The 26,093-nt window shown below is 33.4% G+C and overlaps 1 pseudogene; it reads right to left on the bottom strand.

Annotated features, from left to right (window-relative positions):
* Window positions 1–5,293: 5,293 nt before the first annotated feature.
* Window positions 5,294–14,262, bottom strand: LOC120172205 (annotated as a pseudogene).
* Window positions 14,263–26,093: the final 11,831 nt, after the last annotated feature.

The raw sequence follows: 26,093 nt of genomic DNA, 5'->3' as shown, positions 1-26,093 counted from the left end.
ACTGAGTAAAGGTCGAGACGATTTTTCGTGGAGGCTAGGATTGAAACCATTCATGATCACCATTAGTTGTTGTTGTATTTACTATTCAAGGAACCCAATGTAAGTAATCGCATCCCTTCCACCAGTTCGAATTTAGCATACTTGGATTGTTGGTGGACTATCGCGTTTTGTTTCAACTGCACCATGGGGTATGCCGACGGTTCCAATGTCCACAACAAAATGGAGTGGCTGAAAGGAAACATAGATATTTTACTTGAGGAAGCTAGATCCCTTAGGTTTACTTCTTGTGTGCCTATAAAATTTTGGGGAGAGTGCATGAAACTACGTTACTTATCAACATATTGCCTTCTTCAGTTCTTGGTTGGTTAACTCCATATGAAATGCTTTATAAAATCCTACTAACTTGTCTCATATAAAAGTGTTTGGATGTCTTGTTTTGCTACAAATCTTAAACGTTGGTATAAGTTTCCCCTAGATCAGTTCCTTCATCTTCATGGGTTACTTAAATACTCAAAAAGGGTATTTGTTCAATATCCAAGCTAAAAATTCTTTGTCAGCAGGGATGTAATATTTCATGAAACAATGTTCCTTTTAAGAACTGTGACTTCTAGCTCGTTTTTCGCCCCTATTATCCTACTATTTGGATGATGATTTTTGGTTTTGTCACATTCACCTAATATTGATTTTCTACAACTTCTTTTGTTCCTTCAACCTCTTCAATCGTGGTTCACGTGTAATTTCTTCTATATAACTTTTTCCCTTGTAGTTTTTTCTCCTGGTATAGGTTCTTTTGCTGCAATTTCAAGTTCACTTACAGAAGACACCATTCATTCTTTGAATATCAAGAAATCTTCTAGAATCTCGAAGCCTTCATCCTAGATCCATGATTTTCTCATTCCTGCCAATATTCCATTCCAGGTACTTATCATATTCTTCCTCTATTCTTATAAGCATTTACCTATTCGTACACAAGCCTTTGTTGTTTCTACTTTCTTAATTTCAAAACCCAAACATATAAAAAAAGCTATTCAAAACCCTCTTTGGGTTCAAGCCATGAAGGATAATATTAATACTTAAGAAATCAACTAGACTAGTTTGTAGTACCTTTCCTATTGGGAAGCGACCGATTGGTTGTAAATAGGTTGTTTGAGTTAAATATAAGGCCACTAGGGAGGTTGAATGCTTTAAAGATCGGTTGGGGGCTAGCGGTTACAACCAGAAAGAAGGTGTGGATTTTGTTGATACCTTCTCCCTTGTTGCAAAGCTAGTTAATGTGCACACTATGCTTGCCTTGGCATCTTTGAATAACTGGCCCCTTTTTCAAATGGACGTCTACAACGCTTTCCTTTAGGGTGGCCTACTTGAGGAAGTGTACATGGATCTTCCTCTAGGATTCTGTAGCCAGGGGAGGGCACTGTTTGTAGGATACATAAATCATTGTATGGTCTCACACAGGCCTCAAGACAATGGAATCTCAAACTATCTGATGCATTGCAGAAGTATGGTTATCAACAGAGCTATTTTGACTACTCCATCTTCACAAAAAGACAAGGAGATAAGTTGGTGATCCTGCTTATTTATGTTGATGACTTACTTATAACTGGAAACAACAAAGAGTTAATTGATGAGCTGAATACTATGCTGGATAAAAAATTTTGAATGAAAGACTTAGGTGTGCTGAAGTATTTCCTAGGATTTGAGATACTAAGAACAAATGAGATCATTGTTTTAAGTCAAATGAAATATGCCATGGAACTAATAGAAGACAAAGGGTTAGGGAGAGCCAAACCAGCATTAGTACCCTTGGAACAGAATGCAAAGTTAACAACATTAGAGGAAGAAAAGGAAAAATATCTTGATGACTCTTTAATAGAAGATTCCACAGGTTATCAGAGGTGATAGGGAGGATGATATACTTGACATACACTGCCAGCCATTACGTTTGTTGTTCAGAATTTGAGTCAGTTTATGCACCATCGAAGAAGTCTCACATGGAATAACTTTAAGGGTGGTCATATACATAAAGAATGAACCATGCAAAGGATTTTACAAGGCATCCAGCAAGCTTGAGTTGTCAGCATACTGGGCTGATGGGATGCATGCCTAATGTCAAGAAGGTACATTTCATGTTTTTGTGTGAATTAGGGAAATCTATAATTTTATGGAAATAAAAAAAGCAACATACGGTAGCAGGGTCTTCAACTGAAACTTAATACAAGAGCATGGTTGTGGTAATATCTGAGATAGTTGATTGATTGGCATTTTTGAAGAATTGAGAGTGAGTAACTTGTTACCAGTTAAACTTATTGTGACATAAGACAACATTTCAGATTACAACGAACCTTGTGTTTCACGAGAATAAAACATATTGAAGTATTTTGTCATTTCGTGAGAGACAAATTGCAAGAGGGAGCAATTTCAACATAATATGTGGTTACCTCGAACCAGCTGACAGACATCTTCAGCAAAGGTTTGGGCATACAACAACATAATTTTTTGCAGTTCAAGGCAGGGTTTAAAGATGTATTTAAACCCCAACTTGAGGGGAAATGTAGAGTAGAGGAGTAATGCAGTTACTTAGTTACAGTTAGTTAGTTAGTCAGCTGTTAGATTGTTAGACAATTACTTTACTTTGCTTTGTTATTAAAACCTCTTATATATAAACAGTCACTTTGACGTATTGAATAGATGAGAAAATTTTCACTTGTTATTTTCTTACTGTGATCTTATGCTGGCAATGTCAAGATTCACGTCCATTAAACTTTATAAATATAAATAAGATATCGTTTATTTATGTAATATTTTGTAAAGTGTAGTTGAAAAATAAAAGGGTAAAATTAACTTGTAGGTCACTAAATTATTAGGATGGATGTTTATTTTTTTTCATTGACAGTGTAGCTTAATTAGATTAAGGAACATATAAAAAAATAAAAAAAATATTTTAAGTTAAAATAGAAAGATAATTAAAAATTATTAAGTGATGCACAAATCAAATGGCCTCTGTGGTAATAAATTATTGTTATCCTAAGGACTCGGGTTCGAGCACCGTGATGTCAGGAGTGGGATAGTTCAATTGAAAAATTGAGAGTTATATTCAAACATATACTACCTATATTTATCTCAAATTATTAAAAAATATCTATGAAATGATAAAAAAAACTTATAAATATATATTTGAAATTATCAATATACTTTAAGCCATAAGAAATCCTTAAAAGATTCCTTAATTTATAAACAACTCAAATAAATATATTTTAATATAAAAATATATATTTAATCTTCGTAAAATCTCAACATGCAATCCACATATTATAAACTCTTATTTATAAAATTAAAAGTTAATAAAATATTTATAAAGTTAAAAGTTTTAAAAATATTATAAAACCAAAAGAAGATTAAATTGAGTTCGATCTAAACGCAATTTTTTTTTTTTTTTTTGAAAATCCTTCTAGTTCTCGACTCCAAATATATTCTCTTTAAAAATAATCTTTACAAATGTTCATTTAGTACCGTTGTTACAACTTGGCACTTTTATGGGTAAACTACATCATTCATCACTCAACTATCTTCTCATTCCTATTTGATCACTGAAGTTTAATTTTTTAAATTTAATTACTACTATCAAATTAATCCTAATTTAATCAATCTAACTTTAAATTTTTTTAATTATATATTAATAAAATAATAAAAATATGATTTCGTAAAATATTATTAATGAAATAAATTAAAGTGATTAAAACATGATCAATTTGAAAGTTGAGTAGTTAAATTGAAAACTTTTAAACTTTAATGACCAAAATAGGAGTGAGAAGATAATTAAGTGATGAATGATATAATTTACCCACAAAAATGTCATGCGGAAAAGTTTATTTCAATTTTTATCGGTGGGTACTAAAATAATAGAAAAATTAAACGTTATATATGATTTTAAAAAACTGAAAGTTTAAATACAAAATGGATTAAAATTATAATTTAAATTTCAAATAAAACTTGAATTAAGACCGTCGCCGTAAATTGTGGCTGAAGCATGGACAACACTATATGTTTTAAATTTTAAATTAAAATTTAGTCTACTCAAATAATAAATAAGTTATTAAAATTAAAATAATGAAATTAAAATATTAATTAACTCACAACTTACTTATAATACGTGTAGTAATGAAAATATTTGACTTAATATAATTTGTATCTCGTTTGGTTAAGTATCAACACAAGAAAAAGACTTAATTATTACACGAGTTCCAAAATAATTTGTCAAAACATAAAGAATTAAATTGTATAAATTTAAACTTGGAATTAGAAATATAAGCAAAAATAATAATCATTTTGGACCAACAATGATAAAAAATGATAAAAATTAAAATATAATCTTTCTACCATATAATATTGACAGTTTCATTTATGAATGGAATTTTAAAAATAGAATGATAAAAAATGATAAAATTAAAATACAATAACTAAATAGTTACAAATTATACAAAATTAACAATAAAAAGATAATCATTTTGGACCAACAAAAAGATTTAAACTTAATGTGGTTAATTTATTAGGATATTTTAAAATATGATCTATTATTGAAAAGGTAAAATAGATTTAAATAATAATATTTTTATATGATTTAGTTTATCTGCAAAGATAAAGTGAATTACATGGTGGACGTATAAATCTGAATTCTTTACTCACAAATACAAAAGCACAATGTATTATATAAGATGTCCAATTAATACTGAAAATTGGGAGGTCATACCCATTACCTTCTATGACCTTATCAGTACCATTATGGATATGTTGGATTGATCACTAGCAGCATGAAGGATGTCATGAATAATATTTACACAAATACATATAATATATAAAATTTTCTTCTTTGTTTTTATATTTAGTCAACTTTATATATTTTCGATAAATGTAATCTCAAATGCTTTAAATCTAATGTTGATCGGCTATTAAGTGAAAGATTACACCAACAATATCAGTTTGTATACGGTCTTAATTATCATGAATTTTCATATATGTATCGCTAAACAACAGAAAATTAAAAAAAAAATTAATGGATGGTTTGGAACATCAAAATACACCAAAGATTAATAATAATGTTATGTGAATTATACACAAAAAGACTTCTGAATAACATAAAAATTAATTTGAACATTAAATTTACAGAAATTTTGAAAGCAATACTCCAAAATTTTAATTCAGAATATGATTGTGCTATGAACCAAACTGAAGTTGGGCAACAATTCCTAAGCAAAGTTGAGATATAAATATATAGATGGGAAGGGTTTAAGGAATGCTAATTACCAGCTTTCCTCAAGTATGCTAAAAGCCCATCCCAGAAGCGACGGCAGCCCTGCTGCGACGGTGTTGTATGCAGTAGCCACCCATTTGAGCTTGCATAATCCATCCTTCTCGAATTGGAGGACCTTCGACCATCCTTCATCCTGAATAATCTAAATGCAACCTCAAACCCTGCAAAAACCCATCAATCTCGTGTCTTTAAACTCACAAAACCATTCAACTTTTCACTTCTATTATATCAGTTTTACATTGAATATCGTTAATAATATCAGAAATGAATGTCTATGATTCTAGATAAGGTTGTAAGCGAGATAAGATAGACATTAAGTTGTTTGAGTTTGACTTGGTTAAAGCTTGTTAATATTCGATTTGAATAGATTCGATTCGAGTTCTTACTGAGCTAATTGATACTTCACTAGAAAAGCTTATGAGCAACTCGAAAAATATTATGCATTAAACTTTTATTTTTTAAATTAAATTATTAATAATATTAAATTTTAAATGTTATTTTTTTTAAAATACAATATAAGGTTTTCATGTAGCCATAATGTCAAAAAATACCCTTAACATTTGATTAAATGGTCTATCGTTAGTTAACAAATGGTTAACACTTCAAAATAAGAGTTTTTTACCTTAAAATGAAACGTTGAGGGTAAAAAATGTTCTAGAATAAAGGCCAAAGTGATCATTCGGTCAAACTTTCGGAGTCTTTTTCCCTAAAATGAAATCATTGGGGGTAAAAATGCTCCAAAAAAGAATGGGCCAAAATGACCATTTTTGTAAACATTGGGGATTATTTTTGACATTATGTCTTTCATATACTTAAGGTTAAAATTCAAACTCGAGTTTGAGCTTCAAGCAATCTGAGTTTGAGAATGTTTCAAGTTTAAGTTTTTCTCGAGCTCGAGTCGAAATTGAATTTTTAATTTCAAGTTCGAAATAAACTTGACAATTTTAAACTCGTGAGTTTAGCTCTAAACTTTTCGACTTGAATTGAGCTCAATAATACTTAGACTCAACTCTTCTCATTTACGACCCATTTCCAGATACCACAAATTCTTGTATAGGAAATTATAGGAAATCCCTTAACCATTTCCAAAGCTCACATATTCTTGTATAGGAAATAATAGGAAACGCAATCAAAATCCTTTAACCATGTCCAAAGCCAATTTCACAGTAAAATTTCGGTTAAGAAAAGATCCAGATAACCATAAAGTTAATCATACCTTCAAACCAACTAACTTTGCATGTTCCACGGCAACTTGAAGATCATAGTCTGACGCCAATATGACTTTATCATGATCTTCATCTTCATACTGCATAATAAGCCCCATAAATTATCATATATTCCGGAGAAAAATATAATTAGATACCTAAATAATCATCAAACCTTAATATTTCTGAAAATACACCAGGATTGAGGCACATTGTTTCTGTCTCTGTCATCCCCTAGCCTACGAAGGACTGCTCTTATTAGATTCGTTAAACTGCGTGTATCGTATCCAGTAGAAACGAACAAAAAATTATTAAATATAATTTCTCGAAACAATAGTTGGTATAATGTAGGGTGTATAAAGAATTAGGCCTACAATTGTTTGACAGGTTGAAAACAAGCAATACTTGCGTATGAGCCATATGCAAAAGAAGACGATATATTTCTACATCAGCAGATCTAAAAATAATTTTGACTGTAAACACATATATATTAGCAACACAAGATTTTGTTGCAGGTGAATACAAATAAAATCTTGGAGTGAACACAATAAAAAAATGAAGAACAAGTCTATTATTTTTTTAATTTTAGGGTAGTACTTGTCCACCCTAAACCATACTTGTATCCGCCACCCTATTTGTGGAGATGCCTAATAACACATTCCAAACCAGCACACAAAGTATTGTCTGTTTTGGTCCATTGGACCTCACGACTTTGTCCACAAAAGAAATCTCACAAGTTGAAGATAGTGTGAATACATATATTTAAAGATGTACACAATAGATATGGGATTCATGGAACTTCTCCAAGACTGTGATATCCTTGTACTCTAACAAGGGTTGTAACATCTCAAATTTGGGTTAGTAGTTTCGAGTTATCCCGAGAGGTGTGTGAATCTCATGGAGTTCTAATTAAAGTCATCAGGCTAGGTGTGGGCTTTATTGGGTTTGGATAGAGCCTAATTTTTAATAAAAAGGGGATTTTTATCAGTAAAAAAATGAGGATGGACCAACAATATAATTTATCCATTTTACAAAGATGAGAGCTTTTATCTCATTTCATCTTCTACTTGCCTTCATTTCTCTTCATTCTCATTTCCTCCTTCTTCCTCTCCAAGTTCCATAGCTCAAAGGTAAGTTCTTAAACATTTTTTATACTTCAAATTCATCCTTAAACCTTCCAGCAATGTTATTTGTGATTCAAAAGCTTTCTTCCATTTTTTGGCTAGAAAAAGTCGGGGGGGAGGGGGGGGTTAACATCCAAGCCTTGAAGGAGAGTGATAACTAGCAAAAGGAGCTTTATTTCGGGATTCTTTAACCAAGGTAGTGTATTTCTAATCTTTTGGAGTGTTAAGGCTTTCATGAGCATGAAGAATTGCCAAGATTTATGCATTTGAGCATTTTAGGGTTTCATATTTGATTCTTGTCATAAATGACAAATCTGATTTAAAGCATATGTTTTTATAATACTTTATGACCCTAAGTAACCTCCTAAAGCTTTGTCACATGATTAGGAAATAAACTAAGACATTTGGGGATGATTTTTTGGATGTTTCCTGATCTTAATGAGACAATTCTAGTTTTGAGTATCGATATTGGATGAATAGTATCGATACTGTATGAACTAAGACAAATTTTAGGGATTTCCAGTTGGGATTATCGATACTGTTGGGGAGAGTATCGATACTACCCCTACAATATTGACCCTACTAAGTTCGAGTAATAGAAGCCATTTTTTATACAGATACTCATAGGGGTACCGATACTTGACCCTAGAGTATCAGTACTGCAAGAATAATACGATATTACGCATTTTGGATGGCTAGATTTGATCTCTTTAGGGCCCGTAAGAGATAAGGATGATCCGTACTGATGGAACTTAGTCTGTAAGAGACATAAATGACCAAAGATGGCTAAAAACACTCATAGGACTGGGTTACAACTGATGTAACCATACTAAGCATATTATGTCAAAGTATCTTTTGTTGAGCATGTATCGAATAGTTAAGAGCGAGGATCGTTGCAGAGGATATACTGACAAGCAATAAGATAAATAAGTCAGATTTAGTAATAGTGAAAATCGTGTGCTTTGAGAACGTCAATGAACCGAGAACATATAAGTCATTCCTTCAATTCAAGGGGTATTGGGGAGAAGTACGATAAGAGAAATTAGAGTGTCGCTACCCAGTAATGAACCCGAGCAAGGTATCGAGCTAACTAGTGTTACAGACAGTGAATAGCAAACACAGTAATCGGCGTAAAATCACGAAACACGTAGAGACTTCTCTAGATATAAAGAATGACTAAAACAACCTTAAGTGACGGATGACCAGAATATAGTCGCTTAATAAATTAACAGAAGTAAGATACTAATAAACCCTTGCATAACGTTCTAGGTAAGAGAACAAGTGAGATAGCTACAAGTGAGAGGGTGACCTCACTTTAGTGTGTCTAGCTATGTTAGAGTATAGTTAGGCTACCTTAGTTTCCCTAGTGGGGAATTGTCCATGTTATGCGGCCTTAGGGCCCTCAGTTATGCATGTATAGTTGCATCAGTCCAGTACAACAGATATCCTTAGAGCTTGACTTGATGACTGTGTGAGACCGAGTCAATGTTTCAGTTGAGTGGGAAATTGTACGATGTTATGTGACATCAGGTTCTCCCTCCATGATCTACCTAATGGCTATGTAAGATCAGGAGACCATTCAATAGCTTAGTGGGAATTTCACCGATGCTATGTGACACTAGGTTTCCTCAGTTAACTAGTGTCTGATGGTTATATAAGACCAAATACTAGCAATGTTGCATTTAGAAAACGCATAACAGAATCAGTGTTGCATTCAGATAATGCGGTAGTTATAGTCATTATGGTTAGAAACCTTTTAGTGGTGTACCCATGGTGAAACCCTTAGAAGAGGATTAAGGGAAACGTGAAACTTCTACTTCAGTGATAGAATAGTTGAGCCTTAAGTATGTAGCACTTGATTAAGATCATGCATGTACCTACTGCTTAGTATCATATCTTTAGCATGCTTGTGTCTATGAAACACATAATGCTACTCTAGATTAATGATTATATTACTGGGCTTTGTAAGCTCAACATTCGGTTATTTTTTGTTTCCATGTCAGTAGCTTGAGTCGATCGTGAAGCATAGTCGCAGCAGGATTTTCAACATCTACTTCAGAGTATTGTACTGTAGCTTTAGGGGGCATATGTATTCATAGAACCTTACTATTTGGTTTATCGAATTCTGAGTTTGTATTTTTTTATTTTAAACAATGTGTCACAAATCTTTGATTTATAAAATATTTTTATAATTTTCATGTATGTTTATTTTGATACCATGCAATACGTTTTGAAAAGGGAATAATAGTTTTATAAATCAGGAGTTGTCTAAGTAGTCCAATGTGACATTTTAGGCCAAATTAGGTTTAGGGTCTTACAAGAGCTCATTATCCTAAGTGGCACACAACTAATACTCTAGACTACCTCTAATACCAAATATCATAGCCCATACCAACTCACAAGTTATTGTCCGCTTCAAATCATTTAACCTTAAGCATAGTTTTAAAAAACGCGCCTAGGCGTTATTAAAGCATAGGGCGCTTATAGGCGCAGAACAAATCACCTCTAAAGGCGTAAGCAAGGCAGCCTTCAAAAGGCTCTCCCAAGCGCTCAAAAGCAAGCGCTTTCTGAAGACGCACTAGATGCACCGCTTTCACCGTTTTAGGGGAATTAAAAAGAAGAAATTAAAGAAAATTGGAAATATTGCAGGAGGTGAGGTGGGGAGACATGATTGATCCAAATCCACTATGTGGGTCAGCTTGTTTCCTTTTAACGCCGCTTCTGCTGCTGGGGGAATGAAACATGAGATTGAGTGTTGCAAACAAGTGAGGCGGAGAGAGGTTTAACTTTAAGCTTGCTATGTCGGTAAGCTTTTTCCTTTTTAACACTTTTTCTGTCGCTTTAGGGAGGAATTAAAAGCACAACAAGTGAGGTGGAGAGACAGTTGTTTCAAACCTGCTAAGTTGGTGATTAAAATTATATTTATTTTAAATAATATTTTATTTATTTTAGTTAAATAATTTCTCAAATAATATTATTTATTTAAACATATTAATTAGTATTAGTGAGTAATTAAAATAATATTTATTTTAAATAATATTTAATTTTATAAATATCAATTAAGTAAACTTTTTTCCTTCTGAACTTTACCCTTTAATTACTATAAAAGTTAAACTTTTTTTAAAATTTTACCCTTTAATTACTATAAAAGTTAAGAAAAGTAATTTTAAGATTTATTTGGTTTATACTGAAAAGTAAAATCATTTTAGTTTATTAATAAATCATGAATGAACCAACTTACCTTAGTGATTAAAGGGATTGATGTTATTTTTAAAGGTCATAAGTTCAAATACTAGCGACTGTAGTAGAGTGATTGAACATTTTTAAACTTTCATAATTATACACATTCAATACATATTAGATAAGAATATTAATTTAAAATTATATTTAATGATTTAAAAGTATTTATGTGTTGATTTTATGAATTTAGAAGATGATATTAGTTTATTACAGTGAAGGGATAGAATGTGAAGAGGAGATTAAATGCTTCAGGAGTGAATTAGTGGTTAATAAGTATAAATATGCTTAAGAATTGATTAATAAAATTTTTAATATAAAAAGTGCGTTTCACCTACGAAAGGCGCGCTTTTGCTCTGCACATTGTGCCTAAGTTCCAGAGATCTTTACGCCTTGATGTCAACACTTATATCCTAAGATAACTCTAATAGACGATCAATATGAGATTCGCTACTCTCCAAAACCAAAACCAAAACCATGATACTTAGCTTATGAGTAGAAACAATATATACCACAAGTAAATCTATGCATCCGGCCCTTCTTATCTTGTCTTTTGAAGCCAAATGTATATGGCATATTGGATGAAGGATAAGGAAGAGATCTCTCTGTCTGCTACAGAAGCCAACTTCAATGAACCATAGCTGAAACGTCACTATCAATAAGTTAGTCAAACAGTAATGGCACAAAACACAGCTACATAAACAGGTCACCAACAGCATTAAAGACCTTGTCTCATCTTCATCTTCAATGAGAGGTAAGGCCATTGCGGAATCCCAAAATTTCTTCACCATTGTTGTGGCAGCCTCATTATTGATTGCAAAATTTTTCCCGATCTAGTTATTGAAGAAAATCATGAGATCATAACAAAAACATCATGAATCGTCAAAGAAATAGGACAATAATTATAATCTTATTCTTTATCATTAATAAGTTCGTTAATTACTATTTACAGTTTCGGAATTTACACTTTATATAGTATATAAAGAGAGAATATTTGTACACTACAACATTTATATGCTTTAGGAACCCCATAACTTTAGAATGATACTCACTTGACTTACCGTGGCAACAGCAGCATGAGTAACGCTGAGCACATCCACAACAGCAACTATTTCTTCATCTGCATCCAACCAAAGAAACTGAGAACTGGTTCGATGTATGTAGAAAAACTATATTCCTTGCAGGGTAGCAGCTCATATCACCTCTATCTACCCCAGGAAGGTGTAAAAAGTTGCTATCATGCATGGTATGCAAAGCAGAAACAACTGGTGTGTCGAGTGTTGCACATTCTGGGTTAGGGGTCATAACCTATACATCAAATCAAAAGCAAAATAACTAGAACTCAAGTATTTAAAAAAAAACACTAAACTCAAGGATGTGCTTATCATAGAGGTCAAAAATGATGAGCTTCTACTGGTATATAAGGTCAAGCCATAAGAACAAACTCTGCTGAGATAAATAGGAAAAAGAAAAATCCAAAAAGAGGCAAACAACCTGCTCAACTGAAGTAGTCTCTGGAGGCAGATTTTGTGCTATTACCCGCATCAATATATCCTTTGAACTATCAGAAAGTCAAAGTAAAAGCTTAAGAATAACATCAATGACAGCTGTAACAGTTAAAATAATAAAACCAGAATTGTAATGCTCCTTCCTTCACCCCCTCAACAACCTATGGAAAAATGTTGAATTCTGATTTGATTCAAAAGAGACTCACGTTAGAATCCCCCGTGGTTTGTTTTCAACAGTTACGACCGCAGCGTTTATCTGAGATTCAAGCATCTTTTTTGCAGTTGTTAAACCGTGCCAGCTGGTGAAACTGTTACAATCCTGACAGAAAGGCATCATATTAAGCAAAGCTACTGAAAATATCACTAGTGACCAAATAAATACATTAAAAAGGAAAAAAAATTATTACCTACTTTGATTTGTCTGCAATTATTGTAGACAGTGAGGGACTGAACATATGATCTTTACGTGTCTAAATGATTGTATTCTGACCTGCATATCACTCCAAAAGGTTGCGAAGACTTGAAATTAAAACTGGTCTGTTGATAGCTAAACTATAAAAACAAAATGAATAAAACAAGGACAAAAAACCCCATTGAAGACAAACGATAACATTATCCACAAACCAGAGAAAGATGTTACACAATTCTTTTCTACACCTTCAACAGCTGCAGCAATAGCTTTTCCCTTCTCAGCTGACCTTTCCATTCGAGCAATAGCATCATACAAACACTTAGCTATATCAAGCAAAGCAATGACCTCCCCATTCTGTACAACAGGCAAGTGCCTAATTCTTCCTGTTTAGAATGATTTCAGAACAATATCAGAGGGCAAGATACAAGAAAATACATCACATAAAAGGGCCGGCATCAACCGAAAAAACCAACCTTGCACCATCTTCTGGAGTGCCTCTACAGCAAGTGTGTCAGAAAGAACAAATACTGGGACCTTAGTCATAACTTTGGAAACTGGTGTCTCCTCCATATTAAGCTCCTGAGCAATCACTCTTGTTGCAATGTCCTGCAGGCAAAAAATAACCAAGAAAAAAGAGACAGCATAGTTATCATAGTTCACTTTAGATTGAACATATAAGAACAAAGAACATTCTTCATGCAAATGTGAAATCCAAAGTAAAGGGAATTCGTTTCCTTCACTTGTTTTGAGATTCAAGTAAAGGCAATTTATTATACGCTTCAAGGATTTAAGTCATACCTTATCTGTCAGAATCCCACAAAGCAATGCATTAGAGTCAGTAAGCAATAAAGCATCAACTTTACGAGCAGCCATACTCCGGCAGGCCTCATAAATGGTGGTATTTTCTGGTACAGTCAGTGCCTTTGACAACCGTAATTTCTTCACCGTACGCTCACCAGCTAGTCCCCTTTCCAGAATCAAGTTCGAACAGAATAAAAAGGATAAGAATCATTGCTATTTTTCTTTCAAGATAAAATTTAACATTGATTACAACCTTTAACCATTTTTCATTATTAATTTCACAGATGTACACATGTAGAACATGAATGTTCACAAATTATTTCTGACTGCCTTGATCAAACAATTCAAATCCAAATCCAATTATTCATTTTCTGATCGGAACTTCACCAAACTAAATTTTTCCTTTTACACATTATGGCTTACAAGATTCTTCATCCATAATTCTTCGAAATTCAATAAAAATAGTATTTTTTATAATGATTTTTTATAATGATAAATAAACGAAAGGCAAGATTTGAAAGGAAAAACTTACCTGGGAGCAGGACGAGAAGATGGTAAGAGTTTCCGAATAGAGTTGGAACCTCCATTCTCCAATGCTTTTCTCCTAGCTGATGACACGCTTGTCTTTGGAAAAATTCCGCCTCGGCGAACCACTGTAACTCGTCATCTGCAATCGCTGCTACACGCTTTGAAGTTTCTAATTTTCTCAAACCAGTAAAAAAATGCTAATAAATCAATCAACAACTAACCAGATTATATATGTCAAAACGGTCTTTTCCCGGAGGGGAAAAGGGGTCTCGTTTCAAAAATAATTTTTGGATCGATCAGTTAGTGATAAGATGTGGTTCGAGGAGTCACCACTAATATTTGATTAGGATGTGATTAAGTACCAAAAACGTATTTGTCATTTTAATAAAATATTAATTTTAATTAAAACAACAAACTTGTGGTCTGCGTTACCAAAATTTAAGTTCGGGATTCGGTTATGTGGGGAAGGATTAGCACCCCACAACGCCCTAAATCGGTACCTAGTCGATTAATTAATTGTCTTTGCAATAAAATTTACAAGTTCGAGTCTAATTTAATTTAAGATTTCCTGAGAAATATTCTTTGAATTTTCGGATGAATCATGATAATATTCAATTATTTCTTATCGAGAAGAATAGATCTCTTATACCTTGAAGCAATCGATTCTTACTACAATCGAAATAAATGAATAATAGAATTTCATGCTAAAGTTCATTATTAATTTAAAATAATAACACCCAAAATAATTTTAAAAGTTAAAATGATAATATCTAATTATTTCCTATCGAGAATAAATGACCTTTCGTGCATAAAAACAGTCATTCATTACTCCAATTGAAATAAAAAGGTATTACTATTTCATCTTAAAATTCAATATCGATTCAAGTGAAAATAATAACATCTAATGATTTCTAATCGAGAATAAACGTCATTTCGTGCGTTAAAACAGTCATTTATTACTCCAATTGAAATAAAAAGATATTAATATTCCATCTAAAAGTATATATTAATTCAAGAGAAAACGATAATATCAAATTATTTTCAATCAAAAATAAATGACCTCTTATGCATTAAAAGTAATTATTTATTACTCTGACCGAAATGAAAGGATATTATCATTCTCATTGTCGATTCGAATGTTATTATTTTGAAAATCTATAAGAAAAAACATGCAAAAATACAACAAATAAAAAAGCATACATCAAGCAAACACAATTAATTAATTATTTTACTGATATTTAATGAGAATAAGAATGTTCTTTTAATTAAATATCTTGAGACGAGGCCTTAGATTCGTTATAACAATCTTTTCTCGATGAATTTAATTAAAAGAACATTGTCTTTTTCTTAATTCCCAAATTTTAAAAAATGAAATTGATTCAATTCATGTCACTAAAATGGGATAGACTTTCATTTTAAAATTATCGAAAAAATTATCGAAAGTAACTTTCTAATACGTTAAGACAGACACGTTACGTCAATATTAAAATGATCGAATATTACGCTTAGTTAAGTTATTTCGATTCGAGTCAAGTAATACTTATGAGGATATCATGTGAGATTAATTAGGACTAAAATGAACTAACATGCAAACAACATGCAAAAATTAAAATAAAGAATAAAAGCATGACTAAAATATAAATGATCAAACTATCATGTCAAAATTAAAATAAAACAAAATATACAAGTGACTAAGATAAATATTTTCATTATTAAGTGCTAAAATAAAAATAAATTGAACATGAGACTAAATTAAAGTAAATTAAAATTCTATGGTCGAATTAAAATAAATAAAACAAACACATTCGGGTTTGAAATACAAATATGCAAAAATACAGGGGTTATTTCATAAATATTCCAGATTTTTTCTACATTTTACATATTTAAATAAATAAAAGGTAAAATTATAAACTAAGTCCTTAAATTTTCAAAGAAAAATTAAACAGTCACTACATGATTAAAATACGAAAACGCTTAAACATGCAAGGGCTAAATAGCAAATATTCCTAAAAATAAACAACATGCACATAAATGGGTAAATTACAAAGAAAACCTACAGGTGACTAATATGAAAAATGTGCAAAAGTAAAGGGACTAAACTGATATTATACCACATATTACATGTTACAAGCATAAATGGGAAAATATCAAAAATGGTCCATACTCATGACCTTTTTGTAAAACACGTGCAAAGTTTAGGGGACTGATGTGCAATTTCCCCCAAAACTTTCTCTATAAATAGAACCTTTTGTTTTTTCATTTTCAACCGATTTTTCAGAAAAAATGAGAGTTCTCTCTCGGAAACCTCTGCGGGCCCACTGCCGTCCGAATCAACTTGCCTCTGGTCGCCGCACACGGTGGTAGGAATCCCCAAACTCACCTAAAAGCTCAGATCTAGACCCCTAAACCTAGATCTAATACTAAAACTCCCTAAAAACGACCCTAACTGAACCTAAATCTACCCCTTAACCTTTCGGTTTTCATGCTTCGGCCGTCGAAGAAGACGAAACGACCACCCCTCTGACCCATGTAAACACTCGACCCTCTCTACTCTCTGGTTTTTTTACATGCAAGGCGTTTATCTTTTTGCTATATTTTTTTACTACTTTTTTCATTCGAATACATATATAAAAAAATACGAAAATAAAAAAGATACCTTTCAAAAAAAAATCTTGTATTGCTTTTTGAAATCAAGCGGGTGAAACTTTTTTATAGATGGGGTTTGAGGTTTATATAACCCCGAATATTACATCTTTTTTCTTTGTTTTTTCGACCAATCATTACAAACAACAAAAAAATGAAGGAAAAGATGTTTTTGTGTGTTCCACTTAGTTTGGGTTGCTTGTTGGCTAAATCTATGTTTTCTGACATTGTAGGGGCTTTATTGGTGGCAACAATGGTGGTTGCCGATTGGTGGAGCAAGGTGGAACGGGTGACAACAGCTGACTGGGGAAAACGAATGTTGAGATGTTAGGGTAAAACCCTAAACTGGGTTAGGCTTCAAAACGTATCTCGGGTCAAGTTGTTGAGCTCTGATTTTTTTGGGTCTGATGTATCTTGGAGGGCTGAGACTTGTACTTTTGGGTTGTAAATTTGGCCTGAAAATAAAAGAAAAATAAAATTTAATTAGTAATAGTAATAATAATAGGACAAAAAATGAGTGTAGACAGCTGCCTCTCTTTGCCCATTCTTGTGCCAACAAGAATAGGGCAAAGACAAAGAGACAATGCGTTTTTCGTTCGGTTAACTTAATGGTTTGAAATATGATGAGGGATCTGTTCCACTGTCACTCAGGGAATATCAGATATGGGGATGTGTATCCATTGAATCGGGGTAGACTTGTTCTGTTGTCACTCAGGGAATATCAAATCTTGAAAGAGGGATATGTTCCACTTTTTCTAAATGGAATATTAGATCTAGGGGAGTTGATCCATTGAATCGGAGCAGACTTGTTCTGCTATCACTCAAAGAATATCAAATCTTAGAAGAGAGGAATATGTTTCGCTTCATCTAAAGGGAATATCAAATCTGGGGGAGTTGATCCATTGAATCGGGGCAGACTTGTTCTGCTGTCAGTCAGGGAATATCAAATCTTAAAAGATATGGATATGTTCCGCTTCTTCTAAAGGGAATATCATATATGTGGGAGTTGATCCATTGAATCGGGGCAAACTTGTTCCGCTGTCACTTAGGGAATATTAAATCTTTGAAGAGAGGGATCTGTTCCGCTTCTTCTAAAGGGAATATCAGATCTGGGGAGTTGATTCATTGAATCGGGACAAACTTGTTCTGCTCTCACTCAGGGAATATCAAATCTTGGAAGAGAGGGATCTGTTCCGCTTCTTCTAAAGGGAACATCAGATCTTGGGGAGTTGATCCATTGATCGGGGCAGACTTGTTCCGCTATCACTCAGGGAATATCAAATCTTGAAAGAGAATGATCTGTTCCGCTTTTTCTAAAGGGAATATCAGATATGGGGGAGTTGATCCATTGAATCGCGGTAGACTTATTCTGCTGTCACTCAGGGAATATCAAATCTTTAAAGAGAGGGATATGTTCTATTTCTTCTAAAGGGAATATCAGATCTGGGGGAGTTGATCCATTGAATCGGGTCAAACTTGTTCTGTTGTCAGTCAGGTAATATCAAATCTTGGAATAGAGGTATATGTTTCACTTTTTCTAAAGGGAATATCATATCTGCAAATTAAACATTACCAATTTTTAGTATACGTTTGAAAATTTGAAAGATCATACTTGAAGATTTGGATTTCAAGATAATATTCGAAAATAGATTTTTTTGTGCAAATTTTAATTAAAACAACAAACTTGCGGTCTGTGTTATCAAAATTTAAGTTCAGAATTCGGTTACGTGTGGGGAAGGATTAGCACCTCACAACGCCCTAAATCGGTACATAGTCGATTAATTCATTGTCTTTGTAATAAAATTTACAAGTTTGAGTATATTTTAATTTAAGATCCCCTGAGTAATATTCTTTGAATTTTCGGATGAAACATGATAATATTTAATTATTTCCTATCGAGAAGAATCGATCTCTCATGCCTTGAAGCAATCGATTCTTACTCCAATCGAAATAAAGGAATAATAGAATTCCATGCTAAAGTTCATTATTAATTCAAAATAATAACACCCAAAATAATTTTAAGAGTGAAAAGGATAATATCTAATTATTTCCTATCGTGAATAAATGACCTTTTGTGCATTAAAACAATCATTCATTACTCCAATTGAAATAAAAAGGTATTACTATTTCATCTTAAAATTCAATATCGATTCAAGTGAAAATAATAACATCTAATGATTTCTAATCGAGAATAAACGACATTTCGTGTGTTAAAACAATCATTTATTACCCCAATTAAAATAAAGAGATGTTAATATTCCGTCTAAAAGTAGATATTAATTCGAGAGAAAACGACAATATCAAATTATTTCCAATAAAAAATAAATGACCTCTTAAACCTTAAAGCAATCTTTCTCCGACTGAAATGAAAGGATATTACCATTCTCATTGGCGATTCGAACGTTACTATTTTGAAAATCTATAAGAAAACACATGCAAAAATACAACAAATAAAAAGCATACATCAAGTAAACACAATTAATTAATTATTTTACTGATATTTAATGAGAATAAGAATGTTCTTTTAATTAAATATCTCGAGAAGAGGCCTTAGATTCGTTCTAACAGTCTTTTCTCGATGAATTTAATTAAAAGAACATTGTCTTTTTCTCATTTCCCAAATTTTAAAAAATGAAATTGATTCAATTCGTGTCACTAAATGGGATAGACTTTCATTTTAAAATTATCGAAAGTAACTTTCTAATACGTTAAGATAGTCACTTTACGACAATATTAAAATGATAGAAGATTACCCTTAGTCAATTTATTTCGATTCGAGTCAAGCAATGCTTATGAGGATATCATGCGAGATTAATTAGGACTAAAATGAATTAACATGCAAACAACATGCAAAAATTAAAATAAAGAATAAAAGCGGGACTAAAATATAAATGATCAAACTATCGTGTCAAAATTAAAATAAAACAAAAATATACAAGTGACTAAGATAAACATTTTCAATATTAAGTGCTAAAATAAAAATAAATTGAACACGAGACTAAATTAAAGTGAATTAAAATTCTTTGGCCAAATTAAAATAAATTAAACAAACACATTTGGGTTCAAAATACAAATATGCAAAAATATAGGGGCTATTTCATAAATATTCTAAATTTTTTCTACATTTTACATATTCGAATAAATAAAGGTAAAATTATAAACTAAGTCCATAAATATTCAAAGAAAAATTAAACAATCACTACATGATTAAAATGCGAAACACGCGTAAACATGCAAGGGTTAAATAGCAAATATTCCTAAAAATAAACATGCACATAAATGGGTAAATTACAGAGAAAATCCCTACAGGTGACTAACATGCAAAACGCGCTAAAGTAAAATGACTAAACTGATATTATACCACATATTACATGTTATAAGCATAAATGGGAAAATATCAAAAATGGTCCATACTCATGACCTTTTTGTAAAACACACACAAAGTTTGGGGGATTGATGTGCAATTTCCCCTAAACATTTCTCTATAAATACAACCTTTTGTTTTTTTTTTCATTTTCAACCGATTTTTCAGAAAAAAAGGAGAGTTCTCTCTCAGAAACCTCGGCCGGCCCACTGCAGCCCGACTTAACTTGCCTCTGACCGCCGCACACGGTGGTCGGAATCCCCAAACTCACCTAAAAGCTTGGATCTAGACCCCTAAACCTAGATATAGGGCTAAAACGACCCTAACTGAACCTAAATCTACCCCCAACCTTTCGGTTTTCATGCTCCGGCCACTGAAGAATACGAAACGGCCTCCCCTCCGACCAAGGTAAACACTCGACCCTCTCAACTCTTGGTTTTTTTTACATGCAAGGCGTTTATCTTTTTGCTATATTTTTTTACTATTTTTTTCATTCGAATACATTTATAAAAAAATACGAAAACTAAAAAATAAAAAAGATACCTTTCAAATTTTTTTCTTGTATTGCTTTTTGAAATCAAGGGGGTGAAACTTTTTTACAAATGGTGTTCGTGGTTTATATAACCCCGAATATTACATATTTTTTCTTTTCTTTTTTCGACAAATCATTACAAACAACAACAAAATGAAGGAAAAGTTGTTTTTGCGTGTTTCACTTAGTATGGGTTGCTTTTTTGGCTAAATCTATGTTTTCTAACATTGTATGGGCTCGATTGGTGGCAACAATGGTGGTTGTCAGTTGGTGGAGCAAGGTGGAACGGGCAACAACATTTGATTGGGGAAAATGAATGTTAAGATGTTAGGGTAAAACCCTAAACTGGGTTGGGCTTCAAAACGTATCTCGGGTCAGGTTGTTGGGCTTCGATTTTTTTAGGTCTGATGTATCTTGGCGGGCTGAGACTTGTATTTTTGGACTGTAAATTTGGCTTGAAAATAAAATTTAACTAGTAATAGTAATAATAATAATAGGACGAAAAATGAGTGTCGAAAGTTGTCCCTCTTTGCTCATTCTTATGTCCACAAGAATAGGGTAAACACAAAGAGACAATGTGTTTTTCGTCCGGTCAACTTAATGGTTTCAAATATGATGAGGGATTTGTTCCACTATCACTTAGGGAATATCAGATCTAGGGATGTTGATCCATCGAATCGGGGTAGACTTGTTATGCTGTCACTCAGGAAATATCAAATCTTAGAATAGAGGAATATGTTCTACTTCTTCTAAAGGGAATATCAGATCTGGGGGAGTTGATCCATTGAATCGGGGCAGACTTGTTCCGCTGTCACTCAGGGAATATCAAATTTTGGAAGAGAGGGATCTGTTCTGCTTCTTCTAAAGGGAATATCAGATCTAGCAGAGTTGATCCATTGAATCAGGGCAGACTTGTTCCACTATCACTCAAGGAATATCAAATCTTGAAAGAGATGGATCTATTTCGCTTTTTCTAAAGGGAATATCATATATGGGGGAGATTATCCATTGATTAGGGACAGAATTGTTCCACTTTCACTTAGGGAATATCAAATCTTGGAAGAGAGGGATTTATTCCGCTTCTTCTAAATGGAATATCATATTTGGGGGTGTTGATCCATTGAATCAGGGCAGACTTGTTCCACTGTCACTCAGGGAATATCAAATCTTGGAATAGAGGGATCTATTTCGCTTCTTCTAAAGGGAATATCAGATATGGGAGAGTTGATCCATTTAATCGGGGCAGACTTGTTCTGCTATTACTCAGGGAATATAAAATCTTAGAAGAGATGAATATGTTCCACTTCTTCTAAAAGGAATATCAGATCTGGGGGAGTTGATCCATTGAATCAGGGCAGACTTGTTCCGTTGTCACTCAAGGAATATCAAATCTTAAAAGAGAGGGATATGTTCCACTTGTTCTATAGGGAATATTAGATATGGGGGAGTTGATACATTGAATCGGGTCAGACTTGTTATGCTGTCACTCAGGAAATATCAAATCTTAGAATAGAGGAATATGTTCTACTTATTCTAAAGGGAATATCAGATCTGGGGGAGTTGATCCATTGAATCGGGGCAGACTTGTTCCACTGTCACTCAGGGAATATCAAATTTTGGAAGAGAGGGATCTGTTCTGCTTCTTCTAAAGGGAATATCAGATCTAGCAGAGTTGATCCATTGAATCAGGGCAGACATGTTCCACTATCACTCAAGGAATATCAAATCTTGGAAGAGACGGATCTATTTCGCTTTTTCTAAAGGGAATATCATATATGGGGGAGATTATCCATTGATTAGGGACAGAATTGTTCCACTTTCACTTAGGGAATATCAAATCTTGGAAGAGAGGGATTTATTCCGCTTCTTCTAAATGGAATATCATATTTGGGGGTGTTGATCCATTGAATCAGGGCAGACTTGTTCCACTGTCACTCAGGGAATATCAAATCTTGGAATAGAGGGATCTATTTCGCTTCTTCTAAAGGGAATATCAGATATGGGAGAGTTGATCCATTTAATCGGGGCAGACTTGTTCTGCTATTACTCAGGGAATATAAAATCTCAGAAGAGATGAATATGTTCCACTTCTTCTAAAAGGAATATCAGATATGGGGGAGTTGATCCATTGAATCAGGGCAGACTTGTTCCGTTGTCACTCAAGGAATATCAAATCTTGAAAGAGAGGGATATGTTCCACTTGTTCTATAGGGAATATTAGATATGGGGGAGTTGACACATTGAATCGGGTCAGACTTGTTATGCTGTCACTCAGGAAATATCAAATTTTAGAATAGAGGAATATGTTCTACTTCTTCTAAAGGGAATATCAGATCTGGGGGAGTTGATCCATTGAATCGGGGCAGACTTGTTCCGCTGTCACTCAGGGAATATCAAATTTTGGAAGAGAGGGATCTGTTCTGCTTCTTCTAAAGGGAATATCAGATCTAGCAGAGTTGATCCATTGAATCAGGGCAGACTTGTTCCACTATCACTCAAGGAATATCAAATCTTGAAAGAGATGGATCTATTTCGCTTTTTCTAAAGGGAATATCATATATGGGGGAGATCATCCATTGATTAGGGACAAAATTGTTCCACTTTCACTTAGGGAATATCAAATCTTGGAAGAGAGGGATTTATTCCGCTTCTTCTAAATGGAATATCATATTTGGGGGTGTTGATCCATTGAATCAGGGCAGACTTGTTCCACTGTCACTCAGGGAATATCAAATCTTGGAATAGAGGGATCTATTTCGCTTCTTCTAAAGGGAATATCAGATATGGGAGAGTTGATCCATTTAATCGGGGCAGACTTGTTCTGCTATTACTCAGGGAATATAAAATCTTAGAAGAGATGAATATGTTCCACTTCTTCTAAAAGGAATATCAGATCTGGGGGAGTTGATCCATTGAATCAGGGCAGACTTGTTCCGTTGTCACTCAAGGAATATCAAATCTTGAAAGAGAGGGATATGTTCCACTTGTTCTATAGGGAATATTAGATATGGGGGAGTTGATACATTGAATCGGGTCAGACTTGTTATGCTGTCACTCAGGAAATATCAAATCTTAGAATAGAGGAATATGTTCTACTTCTTCTAAAGGGAATATCAGATCTGGGGGAGTTGATCCATTGAATCGGGGCAGACTTGTTCCACTGTCACTCAGGGAATATCAAATTTTGGAAGAGAGGGATCTGTTCTGATTCTTCTAAAGGGAATATCAGATCTAGCAGAGTTGATCCATTGAATCAGGGCAGACTTGTTCCACTATCACTCAAGGAATATCAAATCTTGGAAGAGATGGATCTATTTCGCTTTTTCTAAAGGGAATATCATATATGGGGGAGATTATCCCTTGATTAGGGACAGAATTGTTCCACTTTCACTTAGGGAATATCAAATCTTGGAAGAGAGGGATTTATTCCGCTTCTTCTAAATGGAATATCATATTTGGGGGTGTTGATCCATTGAATCAGGGCAGACTTGTTCCACTGTCACTCAGGGAATATCAAATCTTGGAATAGAGGGATCTATTTCGCTTCTTCTAAAGGGAATATCAGATATGGGAGAGTTGATCCATTTAATCGGGGCAGACTTGTTCTGCTATTACTCAGGGAATATAAAATCTCAGAAGAGATGAATATGTTCCACTTCTTCTAAAAGGAATATCAGATATGGGGGAGTTGATCCATTGAATCAGGGCAGACTTGTTCCGTTGTCACTCAAGGAATATCAAATCTTGAAAGAGAGGGATATGTTCCACTTGTTCTATAGGGAATATTAGATATGGGGGAGTTGACACATTGAATCGGGTCAAACTTGTTATGCTGTCACTCAGGAAATATCAAATCTTAGAATAGAGGAATATGTTCTACTTCTTCTAAAGGGAATATCAGATCTGGGGGAGTTGATCCATTGAATCGGGGCAGACTTGTTCCGCTGTCACTCAGGGAATATCAAATTTTGGAAGAGAGGGATCTGTTCTGCTTCTTCTAAAGGGAATATCAGATCTAGCAGAGTTGATCCATTGAATCAGGGCAGACTTGTTCCACTATCACTCAAGGAATATCAAATCTTGGAAGAGATGGATCTATTTTGCTTTTTCTAAAGGGAATATCATATATGGGGGAGATTATCCATTGATTAGGGATAGAATTGTTCCACTTTCACTTAGGGAATATCAAATCTTGGAAGAGATGGATTTATTCCGCTTCTTCTAAATGGAATATCATATTTAGGGGTGTTGATCCATTGAATCAGGGCAGACTTGTTCCACTGTCACTCAAGGAATATCAAATCTTGGAATAGAGGGATCTATTTCGCTTCTTCTAAAGGGAATATCAGATATGGGAGAGTTGATCCATTTAACCAGGGCAGACTTGTTCTGCTATTACTCAGGGAATATAAAATCTTAGAAGAGATGAATATGTTCCATTTCTTCTAAAAGGAATATCAGATCTAGGGGAGTTGATCCATTGAATCAGGGCAGACTTGTTCCGTTGTCACTCAAGGAATATCAAATCTTGAAAGAGAGGGATATGTTCCACTTCTTCTATAGGGAATATTAGATATGGGGGAGTTTATACATTGAATCGGGTCAGACTTGTTCTGTTGTCACTTAGGGAATATCAAATCTTGGAATAAAGGGATTTGTTTCTCTTCTTCTAAAGGGAATATCATATCAACAAATTAAACATTACCAATTTTTAGTATACGTTTGAAAATTTGAAAGATCATACTTAAAGATTTGGATTTCAAGATAATCTTTGAAAATAGAATTTTTGTGCAAATTTGTCTCACAACCATCGAATATGGGAGTCTACCTCCCTGAATGTGATTTTCTGTATTTGAGGTTTGAAATCTAGCTTCCACTTGTTGGGATTTTGATATCATGAATCTTTTTTTCCTTGGAAGATCTGTAAAAATTATATGTTTATGTGTAAAATATGAATGCAATGTAATGCATTTTCTTTTATGCAGATGATGTTCTCTTGCATGGTCAAGTGTTGATTCAATTTTCCTTTAACTCCAATGTGGAGAACTAGGTCTTCTTACTCTTGATCATTTTTCTCTAAGTTTTACTCAAATATCAGTGTAGCAACTTGCAACTTCTGAAGATCTGCCCAATCATGTTGTCTTTGTGTCTTTTTTGCCTTTTATATGTGTTAAAGTCTCAGATGAAATGTTTCTTTTCTTGTTACAGTTAGTAATATGATATTGATGCCTCTTTCTGTCATTGGCTCAAATGCACTATCAGAGTTTTGCTTTGGGATTCTACCCTTATTTGATGCTTGAATCGTTTGCTTTATATGGTAAGCTCTGCTCATATTCAAGGTTTACCCCTGACACTTCAAGTTATGAGACTCATTCTCAATGTCCTTTTGTTCTGAATCTTGTTATCTCAACATGGTATGTGTTTCTGGTCA

The sequence above is a fragment of the Hibiscus syriacus genome, unplaced genomic scaffold, assembly GCF_006381635.1.
Source record: "Hibiscus syriacus cultivar Baekdansim isolate YM2019G1 unplaced genomic scaffold, ASM638163v2 tig00111847_pilon, whole genome shotgun sequence".
Classification (NCBI taxonomy): domain Eukaryota; kingdom Viridiplantae; phylum Streptophyta; class Magnoliopsida; order Malvales; family Malvaceae; genus Hibiscus; species Hibiscus syriacus.
This window is presented reverse-complemented; position numbering and strand designations above follow the sequence as displayed.